Here is an 18542-nt window from a genome sequence, read left to right as displayed (position 1 = left end):
TCAGCTTCAGGGCCACCGTCTGCTTCATCCAGGGCTCCAGGGTTGGAGCAGCCTGGTTCGGCTTCCTGGTGGCCTGTTGGCTTGAGGAGGCTTCAGGAGGAGATGTCCTGGCCTGGGCCGGCTCACCTGGTCCATCAGCCTTCTTCTTCTGGGTGGCAGGGTTGCTGGTTGAGGCCATGGCTTCTTCCAGCTGTTCCTGTCGCTTGGGGAGGATCTTCGATAGCTCTTTCCCGAAGGGGGCGGAGCTATGCAAATCTTCTCCTTGCTGGCCGAGGTTCTTCCACGAAATTTCTTCCGCAGCGGTTCCTCGTCGAGCTTCTTCTGCGGCCGAGCTTCTTCAAAGATCCCCTTCAGCAGCGGCTCTTCTCCGAAGGTCTCTGTCGCAGTTCTCCTTCTTCTTCCCGGCAGCGATCTCCCGGAGCTTCTTCCCCGATGGCGGCTTCTCCCTTCTGGATCGTCGTCTTCGCTGGTTCTTCTCCGCAGTTCGTCGCCGGCTTCGTCTGGAACGCTCTTGGATCGCTAAGCTAGTGTTTATAGCCCCCAGTGGTTCTCCGAGCTATCTATCCTTACAAGGACTGATAAGAACAGATACTACACTTGATCTTAGCCAAAAGGCCGAGAAGCGATAACCCGAATGGGCCGGCCGTTGACCGAGCCTGTCCCATACTGCTGTTCACCCCTTGCAGCGATTCAGCCTACTCCTAGGCAATTCCATGGGGCCCTGCAGGCTCACACACATTTACAGCTACTAAGCGGGAGGGAGGTGAATAAAGGCCGGAGAGGAAGCTACACAGGATTTGCTTCTTTTGCTTGCACCACAATGCAGTGCTGAAAGAGGAGGAATCTACATAAAAACGCCTTCCTGGCAACGCCCAAATGCCCTCCTGCCATGCAGATAAACACTGGCAGCGGCAGCAAGTGCATGCCCACAGCCACCCCTTGTTCCTTCACACCTTGTATCAGCTTTAATCCAGTCCAGTGCTGCCTGCTGAGCAGCACTGACCAACACTGCCTGGGCCCAGGCTTTTATCTATCTCTGAGGCCCCATTATGATGTCAGAAAGCTGGCTCTGGAATCCTGAGGGCTCCACTATGACACGTGCAAAGTTCCGTCTGAACTTTATATAAGACGGTGAGGCTCAGTCAGTCACTCAGTGTTGCCTGAGAGGGCAACACTGCAACAGCCGGCCGCCAGGCTGTCTTTTTTTTGCACATTTATTTGCCTCCAGGAGGCCACAAGAGGGAGACAAGGGACTGCAAAATGGAAAATAAGCATCCACCAACTTTACAGACAACTTCTCCTTGCTCCTACAACCTCCATCCTTGCACAGTTTGTTATTCTTCCAGGTAACAAAGTAACAAATCCAAATTGCTGCTCTCTTTGTAGGCAAGCAAGGGTTTGTTGCAACTGCAATTCTTACTTCTTCTTGAAATGTAGGGACGACAGTACATTCCATCACATCCATCTAGTGTACACAGGTAGGTCCATTGTGGCGGGTAGGCGGCTGGCTGCTTTAATGGCTGTTTGCTGTTCCCCTACTCCACTCCACTCCACTATTTGACTGTGGTGCTGCATCAATCAGTGGCTGGCTCAGGTGCAGCTCTTTAACTTACCTAGGAGGGAGGGCGGAGAGAAGACAAGGAAGGTGAATGAGCTGTTCCAATGTGAAATGCCGGAAACACAGAAACACAGAAGACACACACACACACACACACACAACAAGAGGTGGCAATGTATTCATTAATTGCATTTAATAAATTAGCTCATTATCACACATGACTGTACAAATGCATTGTCCAACAGGTGTTGAAATAATGGGATTAAAAGGGGAGATCCCATCAGAAAGACAAAAACAATAGCAAACACAAATAGCACTTTTGGAATCTGATTTTAGTCAACACATAAGGGAAGGGTGCACCGGTCCTGGAAATACTGCAATACCAGGTCAATGCGTGGAGTGGACAGAGCAAGCTCTATTTCCATCTCCCTGTTCTAAAAATCCATTTAATATATGGTCCCCAGATAGGGGACGTATCAGATATTAAACTGATAAGAACAGATAAGGTTTCAACAAAGTTTTTTATTGGCAAAAATAATATATTTTACAGACTTTTTTTAAAATTGAAACCACAAGATAAAATCAACAGCATAATACATGAATATTCATACATTTAAATGAATACAAAAGTAATAATAATAAGACCAGTAATACAGATGTTATAATAAAAGTACAGAACAATAGCAGGATAAAATTTATACAGGGCATAAAAGACATAAAAGAATAAAACCATTTTTATTTACAATGTTATGGTATTCCACATTTGCAAACACCACATGGATGTTGCTTCTTTTACCCCTAGCTGCTTTTTGTCCCTAAGATAATAAATATACATTTCACTTAGGGCATATTTCACACAATTTTTAACGTCAATAAAATCATGTTTAAAAAGCAGAATGTTCCTAACCTTCCAGATGGCATTCTTAAAACAGTTTAAAATGATCCAACAGACCATTTGCTGTTTAAAACTTGGGCAGTTAAAAAGACCATAAAACACGTATTCAAATTTAAGATCTTTAAGACCGCAGGCCCATTTCAGCAATGGGCCTACCTTCCTCCAAACCTCCTGTGCATATGGGCAGTTCCAAAACAGGTGCATTACCGTCTCGTCGTCACCACACCTGTCTCTCGGGCACTTGGCTCTCGCCACCAGTCCTCGCCTATGCTGGAATTCACGAGTAGGGAGGCACTGGTGAACGATTGCCCAGGCAAGGTCCTTGTGCACATTTGCCATAAATTTCCCGAAAACGTTCCGCCACACCACCTTGGACCTTGCCTGTGAGAAATTTGAAACTGCCAGTGTATCCTCCTGCCGCCTACAGGAGAGTGACACTTTTTTCTGGTCCCCCAATATGTCAGGCTCCAATTCTTGGAGACCTAGGAGCCTGACAGTTTTTTCGAGCACCGCATATTGTTTTGGGGGACACAGAAGCACAGGAGAATTCAAAGGGACACGAAACCATCGTTTAAAAATCATGCCCGTAGCGTACTTTAAAAAGTAGCTAAAAATACCATCAGAATTATACATTTTAAAACAGAAGCAAAAGTATTTAATGTAAAAGAAGTTAAAAAGGTTAGGAACATCTCTCCCGCCATTGTCCTTACATCTGTACATAAAATCACGTTTTAGTTTTTCCATTTTGGAACCCCATAAAAACATAAAACAGATCCTGGTCACTTTTTTAATATATAAAATTGTTGGAGGGAAAACCATAGCTACATAAAGCATTATGGGTAATAAAACAGATTTAATTATTAAAACTTTTCCCTCCATGGTGAGATTTCTCAAATTCCACATTAAAACCTTTTTTTCCATTTTGGCAATTACTGAATCCCAATTGGGTCTCCCATCGTTTTCTTGATTAAAAACAATTCCTAAAATTTTTATCTGATCCTGCTGCATGTTAACTCCTGGTGTCACAGAGGAATCCCATACACCAGTATAAAAACAGTCACACTTATCAACGTTTAATTTAAAACTAGAGGCTTCACAAAAAAAGCCGGTGTTCCTCAATGCCCGTCTCATAGAAGCGGCGTCTGGGCATAGGACGGTGGCGTCATCCATATAGCCTAGGATTTTTATCTGGTTCCCCCTTCCTCCAGGTATGGGCACGCCTCTGATGACTTTATCATCTCTTATTAGGGTGAACAGAGGTTCTATGGCACAAATAAAAAGGAGCGGAGACAACGGGCACCCCTGTTTCACCCCTGATAAAAGAGGAACACCTTTAGTTAAAAATCCGTTGATAGAAATTTGGCTAAAACAGGATCGATATAAAAGCTTAATACGTGTTAAAATAATTTCAGGAACAGCCATCTTTTTAAGAACCATAAAAAGATATTCATGGGAGACCCGGTCAAAAGCCTTCTCGAAATCTAAGGATAAAATAGCAAGGCTTTGACCCCTTTCTTTAAAATACCAAATGATGTCACGTAAAATATTCAGGGACTCAGTAATTGACCTCCCAGGTACCCCACATACCTGGTTTGGATGGATTAATTTATGAATAAAAGGTTTAAAACGGATTGTTATTAGTTTAGCTAAAATTTTACAATCAACGTTTAAAAGAGTAATAGGGCGCCAGTTTTTTAACTGGTCCCTCTCACCTTTTTTAAAAATTAAGGACACAATCCCCCTCCTCCAGGAAGGGGGCAGCTCTTCAGTAATAAAAACTTCCTTATACAATAAAAACATGTCATTCTTTAAAATTTCCCAAAAAGCATGATAAAATTCGATGGGCAGACCATCTTCCCCAGGAGCTTTCCCATTAGAAAAACTTTTAAAAGCAAATAAAAGTTCCTCCAAGGTAATATTACGGGATAAAACTTCCTGGTCTAAAATATCTAGCTTGGCATCAAGGGAATTAAGAACATGTTCTAAAAAGGAAGGATCAATATTTTTCTTGTTAAAAAGAGATTGGTAGAAATTAAAAGCAGAATTTAAAATGCCGACCATAGTGGTTTCTCCTTCAAGGTTTAAAATGACATCTCGTTTATCCATTACCTTTTTGAAGAAGAACCGGGAACACTTCTCGCCATCCTCGAGGTGCTTTACATGTGAATTAAAAATTATTTGTTTCCCTTTCTCTTCTATGGCATGTTTTATTTCAGCTTTAAGATTTAAGATATCATCATCAACATCCATACCAATCTCCTTCAATTTAAAAAGTACATGTAAACGTTTATTAAGAACATAAAACCATTGTTTTTTCTCTTTTGCTTTCTTCTTACCTGCTCGAATAAAAAAAGCTCTGATTTTGGGTTTAATGCCCTCCCACCAGTGTAGCATAGGCTGACTGGGCGCTCTATGGGACTGCCAACACTGGTAGGTCCGCACAAACTCCTCTTTAATGATGGGGTCCTCCAGGAGTGTGGTGTTTAGTCTCCAGGGACCCCTACAAGCTTTTTGCTCTCCCTCTAGCTCCAGGTGCACTGAAAGGAGCTTGTGATCAGATAAAATATTTGTTAAAAGCAAACATTTTTTGGGAATAAAACTATTAGAAGTGAAAATAAAATCAATTCTGGAGCTCACTCTTCCATTGGACCAGGTGGGGCCTGGGTCCGCAGGCAAGAGTTCCCTCCAGCAATCTTTCAATTTAAAATCACCAATAAAATTCTTGAGCAGGTAAGAAGTACGGTCAATTTTTCGATTAAAATCCCCACCCTGCCGGTGTTCTCCATCTCGCACACAGTTAAAATCACCACCCACCAGCAGGGGGGTAGACCCAACACAAAACAATGGTAAAATCTCTAATAGTTCTGCCCTCTCCTGTTTGGTAGGAGGGGCATAAACGTTTAAAACACGAATTAAAATTCCATTAAAAAGCAAATGTATTAAAATAGCTCTGCCGGGCATGATTTCAGTCACTGTTTGGATGGAGATAAAACGACCTCGGCAGAGCAATCCAACCCCCGCAGAGCGACAGTCATTTCCACCAGACCAGACTGAGGGGCCTAGTTTCCAGTCCATCTTTAAATCTTGATATTCCAAGTCATTAGGGATTCCACATTCTTGAAGCAGGCAAAGGTCAAAGTCCACAGTCTCTAAAAATGAAAATAAAGCAGTCCTGCGGACAGGGCTCTTTAGGGACCTCACATTTAGTGAGGCGACTTTGATAGGAACCAACATAGTCTTAGTTGAGGTCAGGGTCCGAACCAGAAGAGTCGTACTCGGAGATCAGCTGCGAGTCTGGACCCCCTTTTTGAGGGGTCAATAAATCTTGGATGTTGGTAGGGTCAGAGCCAGATACGTGGGCGGCTCCAACCCCCACACTGCTCTCATCCGAACTCCGATAGGCAGCTTTCCTCCGAACTCCGGACTCCTCTTCCTCTCGCTGTCTCTTTGCAGAATGGCTCCTATCCATCTCCTCGAAGTCGCTCTCACCCATCTCTGGCCCCTGGCTGAAGATATCGCTGATGTCCTTCCTGGGCAGCTGCACAGGGGCCTGTGAGGTCCCATCACTCTTGGCAACCTTTGCCTGCTTACGGGGAGCCTTCATCGCAAGCCCCTCCACAACCGCAGTGGAGGAACTTTGCTCCGACCCCCCCGTTGACCGGAAATGGTCAAAACGAGGCTCCAATCCAGCATATTTTAGGGTTTTCTTAATGGAGCCCTCGTCTGACACAGAGTGTCTCCGCTCCATGCCCACACTCTTGGGACAGGCGTCAGGTCCTACTGCAGAACCTACGGAGCCACGACGCCTGTCGCTAACCACTGCCTCAACAGGGTCCACTGCAGGCGGAGCAGAGGACCTGTTTGCAGAGGTGCCGGTCAACTTATGTCCAGCAGAGTCAGAATTCCTCCTGCTCTGCCTGGACCCGGTGGAATCCCTATGGCCGTCCCTCGAGGCTGACATCGGTGGGCCCCCCGATGGAGCTGTGAAGGACTTTGGCCTGGACCCCTCAGTCGTCAATGCTCGTTTTGGGGCATTACCAGCGGCGTCTGCACATGTTGCAAACTGCCGCTCTGGCCCTGGTCTGGGTGGCCCAGATTTCGCTCTGCGGGGGCAATCTTTAAAAGCATGCCCAGTCATGCCGCACAGATTGCACAACACCTCGGAACTGCATTTTGCCGCTACGTGTCCAACCTGGCCACACCTGTTACACTGCACCACATGGGGCCGGTCACAATGTTCTCTGGTGTGGCCATATCTCAAGCAGTTCCGGCAGGCTATTGGCATCTGGGGGTAAAATAGGAATCCTCGATTCTTCCCAATGGCAAAGTTCTGGGGTGGGTGATGTAAGCCTCCAATGCCATTGGGATCCTGGCGGAACTTCACCCAATATTTTCTTTTGCCATTCCAGAAGCTCTGGGTGTTCAAGATTTTATGTGAGAAGCGGACCTCCCTGCAGTAACGACTGAGGAAGGTTTCAATGTCACACTCTGAGACAAATGGACTGAACATGCACATCACGAGCGGGACTTCTTCCTCCCCGTAGAGGAATAAAAAGTTCAGTCCATTTAGCCGCTCCTCACTCTGGTCCGCATCAGACAATCTTTTGTGCATGTTGTCGCAACATGCCGCGGCCGTAAAGGATACGGTGTACCGACCGCGGCTTTCCTGGTCGTTGAGACACAGGATGTCCGCCCGCTTGAGCCCCAGGAAGTCCAGCAGAATCACCTCCACAATGAAGCGAAGGTTCTTCCGCTGGCGATGGCCTTCTTCCACCTCGATGCGGACGGACTGGCGCAACCGGGTGTCCCCGGATGCAAATCCAAATGTAAATGGCATTTTCAGTGCCTGGGGGCTAAGCCTGTCCCTTATAGCAGCAAGGGCTCAGATTCCACAATTAAGTGGAACCCTCCCCCAAGGCCAAGGATTAGGGTACCCCAGACACCTACGAAGCCCGATAAACGCCCTCGGAACGCTCTTAGAAAAACGCCTCAAGGCCGGTTGACCTCTTGGGTAAGGCGCGATCGCAACTCGTTGTCCGGGGGCTAAGCCCACTCCCCAAATAGCAGCAAGGGGGTGAAGTCTCTCTGTGAAAAGAGACGATCCCCCAAGGCCAAGGAGCAGGGTACCCCGGACACCTCCCAACAAAACCAGATGCAGAAATACTACACCTGATCTTGCCAAAAGGCCGAGAAGCGATAACCCGAATGGGCCGGCCGTTGACCGAGCCTGTCCCATACTGCTGTTCACCCCTTGCAGCGATTCAGCCTACTCCTAGGCAATTCCATGGGGCCCTGCAGGCTCACACACATTTACAGCTACTAAGCGGGAGGGAGGTGAATAAAGGCCGGAGAGGAAGCTACACAGGATTTGCTTCTTTTGCTTGCACCACAATGCAGTGCTGAAAGAGGAGGAATCTACATAAAAACGCCTTCCTGGCAACGCCCAAATGCCCTCCTGCCATGCAGATAAACACTGGCAGCGGCAGCAAGTGCATGCCCACAGCCACCCCTTGTTCCTTCACACCTTGTATCAGCTTTAATCCAGTCCAGTGCTGCCTGCTGAGCAGCACTGACCAACACTGCCTGGGCCCAGGCTTTTATCTATCTCTGAGGCCCCATTATGATGTCAGAAAGCTGGCTCTGGAATCCTGAGGGCTCCACTATGACACGTGCAAAGTTCCGTCTGAACTTTATATAAGACGGTGAGGCTCAGTCAGTCACTCAGTGTTGCCTGAGAGGGCAACACTGCAACAGCCGGCCGCCAGGCTGTCTTTTTTTTGCACATTTATTTGCCTCCAGGAGGCCACAAGAGGGAGACAAGGGACTGCAAAATGGAAAATAAGCATCCACCAACTTTACAGACAACTTCTCCTTGCTCCTACAACCTCCATCCTTGCACAGTTTGTTATTCTTCCAGGTAACAAAGTAACAAATCCAAATTGCTGCTCTCTTTGTAGGCAAGCAAGGGTTTGTTGCAACTGCAATTCTTACTTCTTCTTGAAATGTAGGGACGACAGTACATTCCATCACATCCATCTAGTGTACACAGGTAGGTCCATTGTGGCGGGTAGGCGGCTGGCTGCTTTAATGGCTGTTTGCTGTTCCCCTACTCCACTCCACTCCACTATTTGACTGTGGTGCTGCATCAATCAGTGGCTGGCTCAGGTGCAGCTCTTTAACTTACCTAGGAGGGAGGGCGGAGAGAAGACAAGGAAGGTGAATGAGCTGTTCCAATGTGAAATGCCGGAAACACAGAAACACAGAAGACACACACACACACACACACACAACAAGAGGTGGCAATGTATTCATTAATTGCATTTAATAAATGAGCTCATTATCACACATGACTGTACAAATGCATTGTCCAACAGGTGTTGAAATAATGGGATTAAAAGGGGAGATCCCATCAGAAAGACAAAAACAATAGCAAACACAAATAGCACTTTTGGAATCTGATTTTAGTCAACACATAAGGGAAGGGTGCACCGGTCCTGGAAATACTGCAATACCAGGTCAATGCGTGGAGTGGACAGAGCAAGCTCTATTTCCATCTCCCTGTTCTAAAAATCCATTTAATATATGGTCCCCAGATAGGGGACGTATCAGATATTAAACTGATAAGAACAGATTTTTTTTTTTTTTTTTTTTTTTTTTTTATTAAACCATTCAGGTTTTTTTGAATAAAACCGAGAACTGTAGTTGTTCAAACCACCTCTCTATTTTTCAAAAAATCTCATCACTCTGGTTCATTATTTTATTTTTCCATCAAATACAAGATAAATCAAACAAAATTCCTCAAACTAAATACCTCCATTTTAACATTCGCCATATCCCTTCCGCATCCATACCTCTTTCTAGATCCCATTTATAATAAAAATACAATTTAGCCAATACCATACTAACCACATCCTCCATCTCAAATACTTCTCTTTTATACACATTCAAATTCCTCGTATTCCACAATACCTCTTTCACGCAAGTCAGAAAAATCCACAACACTCTATCCTTTTCACTACCCAAACTACACAAACCAAACAAGACAATTTCATACGTCAAACTCTTCAAACCAGTCAATTCTTCACACAACCCACTCAACTTTTTCCAAACATCCTTTGCATGCTTACACGACCAAAACACATGACTCACATCCTCATCATCCCCACAACCTTCTCTCGGACACCTTTCAGATGCAACCAAACCTCTTCTTTTCTGCACACTCCTTACAGGCAACACTCCATGTACCGACATCCATAACAAATCTTTCTGCTTATTTGACACATCATACGTAACAATCTTCTTCCACACAGACTTAGACTCCATCGAATTCAAACCATTTACAGAACACATCACATTATTCATACACATACTTCTCACAACATTCTTTTCTCTCAAAAATCTCTCCATTCTTACATCCTCTAGCTGGAACTTTTTGATAAATTTTTCTACATACAAATACCACCCTGAGCACTGAAAAGCAATTGGTTTACATAAATTTCGTTTTTCCCACCTTAGACGCTGAATCACCGTTCCAGCTAGGTACTTAGACATTCTGGAAGCCTTGGATTCCTTAAATAAAAGCTCTACAAAAAAACGTACACAATTAATTCCAATGAAAATCTCCAAATTTGGGAAATCAAGGCCTCCATTACGTCTGCTTTTCATTAGAATTTCTCTCCTTGCCTTCTCAATCCCGCTCCCCCATAAAAAAAGGAACAAAACTCTATTCACTTTTTTTAACATAGCAACAGCAGGAGGAAAAACCAGAGCAACATATAAAATCATAGGTAGAATAATACTTTTGACTATTAAAACCTTCCCCGAAAAAGAAAGATCCCTCATTCTCCACATTTCCAACTTTCGCACAATCCTACCACCTAACTCATCCCAACTTTCTTTCCCTTTCAGCTCATCATCAAACACAATACCCAAAATTTTCACACCATTCACCTGTTCCATATCAGAATCACTCACTCGCTCATTACTGAAAAATATTTTAAATTTGCTCTTACCCCAATTTATTTTAAAAGCAGACGCAATACAAAACATATTTACAATCAACTTCACTCTGGACATATCATACACTGAATCGCACAATACACAAATATCATCCATATATCCCAAAGCTTTCACACGCTTTCCATCACACCCGGGCACCACCAAACCTTTCACAACCTTATCATTTCTAATCATTTGCAACAATGGTTCAATCGCACAAATAAATAGGATGGGAGACAACGGACAACCCTGTCGCACACCAGACATAATACTAAATGATTCTGAAAAAAAACCATTCACCTGCACACAACTCTTTGCATTCGCATATAAATTCTTCAACAAACTCACAAACTGAACCGGAAAACCCATTCTCTCTAACACTTTAAACAAAAACACATGCGCCACACGATCAAACGCTTTCTCAAAATCTAACGCACACACAATCACCTTCTTATTCCGACCCTTACAATCCTCAAGCATGTCCCGCACCAACGCCACATTCTCATGCAATTTCCTTTTCGGTACCGCACATACCTGATCCTCATCAATCACACACCCAATCACGTCTCTCATACGATTCGCAATCAGCTTAGCAAAAATTTTATAATCCGTATTCAACAAAGTAATTGGTCGCCAGTTTTCTAACCGTCTCTTATCTCCTTTTTTATGCAACAGAACTACCATACCCTTCTTCATCACATCACACATATTCGTCCCAGAAAACAACACTCTCATAACATCAATAACATCCTTCCCAATTATATCCCAATATTTCCCATAGAAATCAGCTGGTATTCCATCGATCCCTGGAGACTTATTTTTAGCCATACTTCCCACCACATCCTTTACTTCACCATCCATAATCTCACCAAGCAAAGGCAAACATTCACTTTCAGGAACAAAATTACACACAATATCCAAAAACTCATCATCATCACCCAGATCACACTTCTTCACATCATACAGTTGTTTATAAAAATCAGACACCACATCAATCACATCCTTACCAAACACCTCTTTATCATCCTTATCCAATAATACATTCATTCCACTTTTCCCACCACACATTTTTTTAAAGAAAAATCTAGTGCACTTCTCGTGATTATCTCTAACCTCCACCTTAGACCTAAATATTATTTCTTTCCCTTTCTCTCGGAACCACTCCTTAATATCTTTTTTTGTTTTTTCCAAATCGTGTCTTACATCCATACCCAAATTTTTACATTGTTGAAGGAACGTCATCCGCATATTAAAGCGTGAATATTGCAATCTTTTCCTTCTCGCTCTTCTATACCCTATCTGTCTAAAAAACCCACCAATCTTTTTTTTCACCCATACCCACCATTCACACACATTAGAGAAAGAACTTTTCTTCCTAACCCAAAACCCATATTTTTTCCCAAAACTAGTTTTTACCCTTTCATCACTCAGAAAACTGACATTCATCTTCCATACCCCTCTACCATAAAATAAATTATTTATAACAAAAACCCCCAACAAACACTCGTGATCTGAAAACCACACTCTCTCCTGCGCATAATCTACACATTTCATTGCTGAAGTAGAAAAAAAGAAAAAGTCCAGACGAGAATCCGTTCTTCCGTCATCGGCATGGTAAGTAAATGGACCTGGTTTCCTGGTGACAGCGTCCTGCAAAGCAAAGTCCTGCAAAATTTTATTCCACAAACTTCCGGTAGCGTCCACATTAGACTCTGTGGATCCAGCTCGGGCCTGCTTCTCCAGGATGCAGTTAATATCACCAACAATAATAACAGGAACTTTACCATGTAGAAAAAATTTTAAACTATCAAAAAGTGCCAACCTATCAGTTTTCACAGCATGGCCATAGATATTAATTAGCCTAAACTGCCACCCCTTATAGGCTAGTAACACGCAGACACATCTTCCTTCCTGTATAATTTGAGTCTGTTTGATGACAAACTCATTATTTTTAAAGAGAATACCAATTCCATCATTCCTATTTGTGGAAGAAAAAGACCAGATTGCTTCCCCAAACTTCCATTCTTCTTTCCTTGGCATTTTTGACAAACCACATTCTTGTACGCAAACAATGTCACTGCCCTTAGAGGCCAAAAAGTCCAGGACTGCAGCACGCTTGTGAGCAGAGGAGAACACCCGTACATTTTGAGAGACAATCTTTAATCTCAAAGACATGCGGGCATAGTATGGTTAGTGCAAAGGAAAGCCATGAGATAACCAGAACATATCACGTCCCAGGGAAATACATAGCTCTTTCCAGATTTGCCACATTGACTTCACTGAGGAAACCTTCCCCAGGAGAGCTGGGTACTTCTGAGGCCACCTCAGATGACTTAGGGCTAGAACTAGAGTCACTGTCCAGCAATGAGAAGGGATTTGCATGAGCAGAATCTTCCAATAAGCCTATCTTCAGTCTCTTCACCGCCTTTCCAGACTTCCCCCTTTTTGAGACCACTTTATGAAAAATTTCAGCACTAGTGGCACTAGGCATCCTGGCCTCCTTCTCGTCCTCCTCCGATATTGACCACTCCACTTTAGCTGAGTCTTCCATTTTTGATTCTGGGCTAGAAAAAGACAAAATTTGCATACTTGCACCATCATCAGGGGAAGCACACCCAATAGGTGGCGCTGTGTCTTCACCTTCCATAGGCATAACCCCAGGTGTTTCATCAACACTTTGCTCTGCAGGAGGGACCACACCCAACTCCATGCTGCTAGTATGTGAGGTTAGAACCTCTCCTAATCCAGCTTTCCCAGGGTCCTGAGAAGCAGCCACAGAAACACTGCCAGCTGGCTCTGAAATTACCTCAGAAGAGGCAGCAAGGGAACTTGTTGTTCTCACCTGTCTGCCCCATGTTCTTCTCTCTTGTCCTAAGAAAGGAAACACCTTTGGACATTTCCTACAGGTATGACCAGGCAAACCACAAATATCACACCTGGATGGGAAAATACATGCACTAGCCTCATGTCCTGTTTCTTTGCAATTTCTGCAAACTTTGCCTTTGCATGCATCTTTGGTATGCCCGTAGGAAAAACATGATCTACAAAAGCATGGCATATCTTGGTAGTACAGATATCCCTTATTCCCACCAATGGAAAAGTTAGCAGGAGGATTCATCACTCCTCCAATACAGCTGGAGTCAGGTTTCAGCCTGACCCAGTACTTGATATCACCATTAAAGACTCCCCATAGGTTCTTCTGCTCCACACCTCCTCTAACATGGGTACAGTAATGAGCTAAAAAAGCCCTGACCAGCCTTCTATCCAAAAATGGGTTATACATATGAATTGTTATACATTTCTCCACTGTAGAAAAAAGAGGTTGCACTTCAATGGATGTTAATGCCTCATGCATGTGTTTTTCCTTTAGCAACTGAAAAACGTTTAAACAGTAGGCGGCCTCAAAAAAGGATACATCATATGTAGCAATATTGCTGAAAGCTTGGATACAGAATACCTCTACCAACTTAACTCCAGCCAGGTCCAGAAGGATGTTCTCAATGATATGTCCAGTATCAACTTCGTCTCTCCTCTGCTCATTCACCACGAAACGGATAGTGTTACGCACAGCTGCCATCTTGAAATGGAATGCCCAACGGCACGATGATCGCTCCCAAGAACGTCGGATAGGACTCCACGAAAGACCGAACCCCCGGCCCAGACCAGGCAATAAACCTGATCTGAGCCAAAAGGCCGAGAAGCGATAACCCGAATGGGCCGGCCGTTGACCGAGCCTGTCCCATACTGCTGTTCACCCCTTGCAGCGATTCAGCCTACTCCTAGGCAATTCCATGGGGCCCTGCAGGCTCACACACATTTACAGCTACTAAGCGGGAGGGAGGTGAATAAAGGCCGGAGAGGAAGCTACACAGGATTTGCTTCTTTTGCTTGCACCACAATGCAGTGCTGAAAGAGGAGGAATCTACATAAAAACGCCTTCCTGGCAACGCCCAAATGCCCTCCTGCCATGCAGATAAACACTGGCAGCGGCAGCAAGTGCATGCCCACAGCCACCCCTTGTTCCTTCACACCTTGTATCAGCTTTAATCCAGTCCAGTGCTGCCTGCTGAGCAGCACTGACCAACACTGCCTGGGCCCAGGCTTTTATCTATCTCTGAGGCCCCATTATGATGTCAGAAAGCTGGCTCTGGAATCCTGAGGGCTCCACTATGACACGTGCAAAGTTCCGTCTGAACTTTATATAAGACGGTGAGGCTCAGTCAGTCACTCAGTGTTGCCTGAGAGGGCAACACTGCAACAGCCGGCCGCCAGGCTGTCTTTTTTTTGCACATTTATTTGCCTCCAGGAGGCCACAAGAGGGAGACAAGGGACTGCAAAATGGAAAATAAGCATCCACCAACTTTACAGACAACTTCTCCTTGCTCCTACAACCTCCATCCTTGCACAGTTTGTTATTCTTCCAGGTAACAAAGTAACAAATCCAAATTGCTGCTCTCTTTGTAGGCAAGCAAGGGTTTGTTGCAACTGCAATTCTTACTTCTTCTTGAAATGTAGGGACGACAGTACATTCCATCACATCCATCTAGTGTACACAGGTAGGTCCATTGTGGCGGGTAGGCGGCTGGCTGCTTTAATGGCTGTTTGCTGTTCCCCTACTCCACTCCACTCCACTATTTGACTGTGGTGCTGCATCAATCAGTGGCTGGCTCAGGTGCAGCTCTTTAACTTACCTAGGAGGGAGGGCGGAGAGAAGACAAGGAAGGTGAATGAGCTGTTCCAATGTGAAATGCCGGAAACACAGAAACACAGAAGACACACACACACACACACACACAACAAGAGGTGGCAATGTATTCATTAATTGCATTTAATAAATGAGCTCATTATCACACATGACTGTACAAATGCATTGTCCAACAGGTGTTGAAATAATGGGATTAAAAGGGGAGATCCCATCAGAAAGACAAAAACAATAGCAAACACAAATAGCACTTTTGGAATCTGATTTTAGTCAACACATAAGGGAAGGGTGCACCGGTCCTGGAAATACTGCAATACCAGGTCAATGCGTGGAGTGGACAGAGCAAGCTCTATTTCCATCTCCCTGTTCTAAAAATCCATTTAATATATGGTCCCCAGATAGGGGACGTATCAGATATTAAACTGATAAGAACAGATTTTTTTTTCAGTTGGCTACCCCCTCGCGGGGGTGTCAATGATTTATTTATAAAAATTTCAATTTTACAATAAAACACATTTTAGTTACACAGATACATACAAATAATTTTTACATTGTAACAATAGTAAAATCAAATTTTCATAAAATTTATGTAGAGGGACATGGGGCAAATCTTTATTTATTTGGAGTTCCAGTCAGTCACAAACCATTTATTTAGAAGGGTGGCATTCCTTTTTTTGTCTAATAAAAAATAAATATACATCTCACTAAAACAAAGACCTAAAACATCATCAACCGATAAAACGTCGTGCTTAAAAAGGAGGATGTTCCTGGCCTTCCATAGAGCTTCTTTGGCGCAGTTCATCGTCTTCCATGCAATTATCTTCTGACTCGCGGTTGGGCATCCAAAAAGTCCATATAAAATATCTTCATAGTTTAAGTCCTTTAGGTCTGCCATCTTCACCAAAAGAGGGAATATTTTTTTCCAAAATTGTTTTGCAAAGTCACATGTCCAAAAAATATGTCTTATAGTTTCCTCGGCCTGGCAGCCTTCCCTCGGGCAGACGGCAGACCTCGCGAATCCTCTTCTGTACTGGAATGCCCGGCATGGAAGACATTGATGAACGCAGCTCCAGGCCAGGTCCATCTGTGCATTAAAAAGATAAAACACATTAATCATTTTGAAAATAAAAGCACATCGTTGCGTATTAAAATTCTCTACATTGCTGACCGTCTCGCTCTCTCTCAGGTCTTTTATTAGTTTTTTGCTATTCTTAAGTTCATTCACGGTCTTCCCTTTTAAATTGAAGAGAGCCACTATTTTTTCTAAAATTACGTAGTTTGCTGGTAATTTAAAAGCGTATGGTGAGGATAAAATTATGTTAAACCAACCAAACCTCCGCATAAAAAACCCAGTATTAAAACGTAAAAAGTAAGACCAATAGTGCTCTTTAAAAAGGGAATTAAAACAGAAACTAAAGAACTTAATTAAAAGAAACCTATTAAAATCAGGAAAATCTTTGCCACCCTTTGGTTTGGACTTTATTACCGTTTCTCGTTTCAATTTCTCCATCCTGGAACTCCAAAAGAAGGTAAAACATGCTTTTGTTATTTTTCGTAATAAAACTGTTGGGGGAGGGAACACCATGCTTGTATATAAAAGAAGGGGTAAAATGACCATTTTTATGATTAAAATTTTTCCCTCCATGGTGAGTTTCCTCATATTCCACATACAAATTTTATTGTTTACCTTCTGCGCCACCATGTCCCAACTTATAAAACCATTGTCGTGCTCACTGAAGGAGATACCTAAAACTTTAATAGTATCTGACACAGGAACGGGTACGTCTCTAAAAACCATGCTTCCTATTCTTAAAATATTACTTTTGCTGAAATTTATTCTAAAACCGGAAGCACAGCAATAAAACTCAATTTGTTTTAGGGCTTTCTGAAGCGAGAGGGTGTCCCTACAAAGTATCGCCACATCATCCATGTACCCCACTGCTTTAGCCTCTATGCCGCCTCCCCCTGGCAGGGGGACTCCACGTATTTGTTTATCACGGCGTATTGCGCATAGCAGAGGCTCTAGTGCACATATGAAAAGCAGTGGGGACAAGGGACACCCCTGCTTCACCCCAGAGTTTAAAAGAACGTCCTGTGTCTTAAAACCATTTACTAAAATTTTGCTTGTGCAATCTTTATAAAAGGCTTTAATAGATAGTAAAAAACCTTCAGGTATACCCATCCGCTCTAAAACCTTAAAAAGATAAAAGTGCGATACTCGGTCGAAAGCTTTTTGAAAATCTATGGATAAAATGGCTAATTTTCCGTTTCTAGATTTTGTGTCTTCAATCGCATCTTTTATTAAATTAATATTATCCCAGATGCTGCGGCCTGGCACCCCACACACCTGGTTAGAGTGTATGATGTGGGGTACTATGGCTTTTAAACGGTTTGCACATAGTTTTGCCATTATTTTGTAGTCACTATTCAGAAGGGTTATTGGTCTCCAATTCTCTAAAACTGCGATGTCACCTTTTTTGTATAGCAAGGAGACCTCACCCTTCCGCCAGGACTTAGGCAGCATCTTGGAATGAAAGACTTCGGTAAAAAGGTTTAAGAGATCATCTTTTAAAATATCATAAAATTTGACATAAAACTCGCTGGGTATACCGTCCGGGCCAGGAACTTTACCTGCTTTAAAACTCTTCACTGTCTCTAAAATCTCCTGCTCCGACAGTTCCTGCAATAAAAAATTCTGGGAGACAGGGTCTAAAACAGTGGTAATCTCCTTCAGCGAGTCACGCATAAAATCACGATCCACAGTTTTCACATTAAAAAGGTCAGTATAAAACTCATGAACTTTACTTAAAAGACCCTGTACATCCGACACCCCATCAATATTTTTAAGAATAGCTTTTTTATTGTTCATTTTCTTAAAAAAGTACCTGGAGCAGGTCTCGTTCTCTTCCACGTGTTGTATCCTAGAACGAAAAATAATTTCTTTGCCTTTCTGCTCCAGGCACTGAGCTATCTCTTTTTTTAAGTTGGTGATGTCGTCTTTTACATCTATCTCATGCTCTCTCATCTTGTACAGGGTCTGTAGGCGGGTGTTGAGGATTTTAAAAAAAGCTTGCTTCTCTCTGGCTTTTGCCACACTTTTTTTAATAAAAAATTCTTTTATTTTTCTTTTCATTTTCTCCCACCATTCAGTGATGGGAGCCCGTGTGTCTCTCACCCGCCTACTCTCTTTGTAAAATTCAATAAAATCTGTAAAAACCTGTGGATCATCTAAAAGGGAAACATTTAACTTCCAGGACTTTTTACTAATAACGTTATTAAAATCACGCTTTACATAAAATGATAAAAGCTTGTGATCAGAAAACACATTGGTTAAAACTTCACATTTAAAAGGCAGTAGATTCTCATTACAAAATATAAAATCTATCCTG

The 18542-nt window shown here is 43.3% G+C and overlaps 2 non-coding genes and 2 pseudogenes across 2 annotated transcripts; all 4 read right to left on the bottom strand.

The window, feature by feature from the left end:
- Window positions 1-525: 525 nt before the first annotated feature.
- On the bottom strand, window positions 526-627 carry LOC142698876 (U2 spliceosomal RNA; annotated as a pseudogene).
- Window positions 628-1907: 1280 nt separating this feature from the next.
- On the bottom strand, window positions 1908-2099 carry LOC142698869 (U2 spliceosomal RNA). The gene has a single exon (XR_012865821.1). It is a non-coding gene; the product is annotated as a U2 spliceosomal RNA (small nuclear RNA).
- Window positions 2100-8931: 6832 nt separating this feature from the next.
- LOC142698871 (U2 spliceosomal RNA) lies at window positions 8932-9147 on the bottom strand (annotated as a pseudogene).
- Window positions 9148-15436: 6289 nt separating this feature from the next.
- LOC142698872 (U2 spliceosomal RNA) lies at window positions 15437-15634 on the bottom strand. Its single transcript, XR_012865823.1, has one exon. It is a non-coding gene; the product is annotated as a U2 spliceosomal RNA (small nuclear RNA).
- Between the last annotated feature and the right edge of the window lie 2908 nt (window positions 15635-18542).

This window comes from Rhinoderma darwinii, unplaced genomic scaffold, assembly GCF_050947455.1.
Source record: "Rhinoderma darwinii isolate aRhiDar2 unplaced genomic scaffold, aRhiDar2.hap1 Scaffold_1039, whole genome shotgun sequence".
Lineage (NCBI taxonomy): Eukaryota > Metazoa > Chordata > Amphibia > Anura > Rhinodermatidae > Rhinoderma > Rhinoderma darwinii.
Note: the sequence above shows the minus strand (reverse complement) of the source record. Positions and strands in the feature narration are given on the sequence as shown.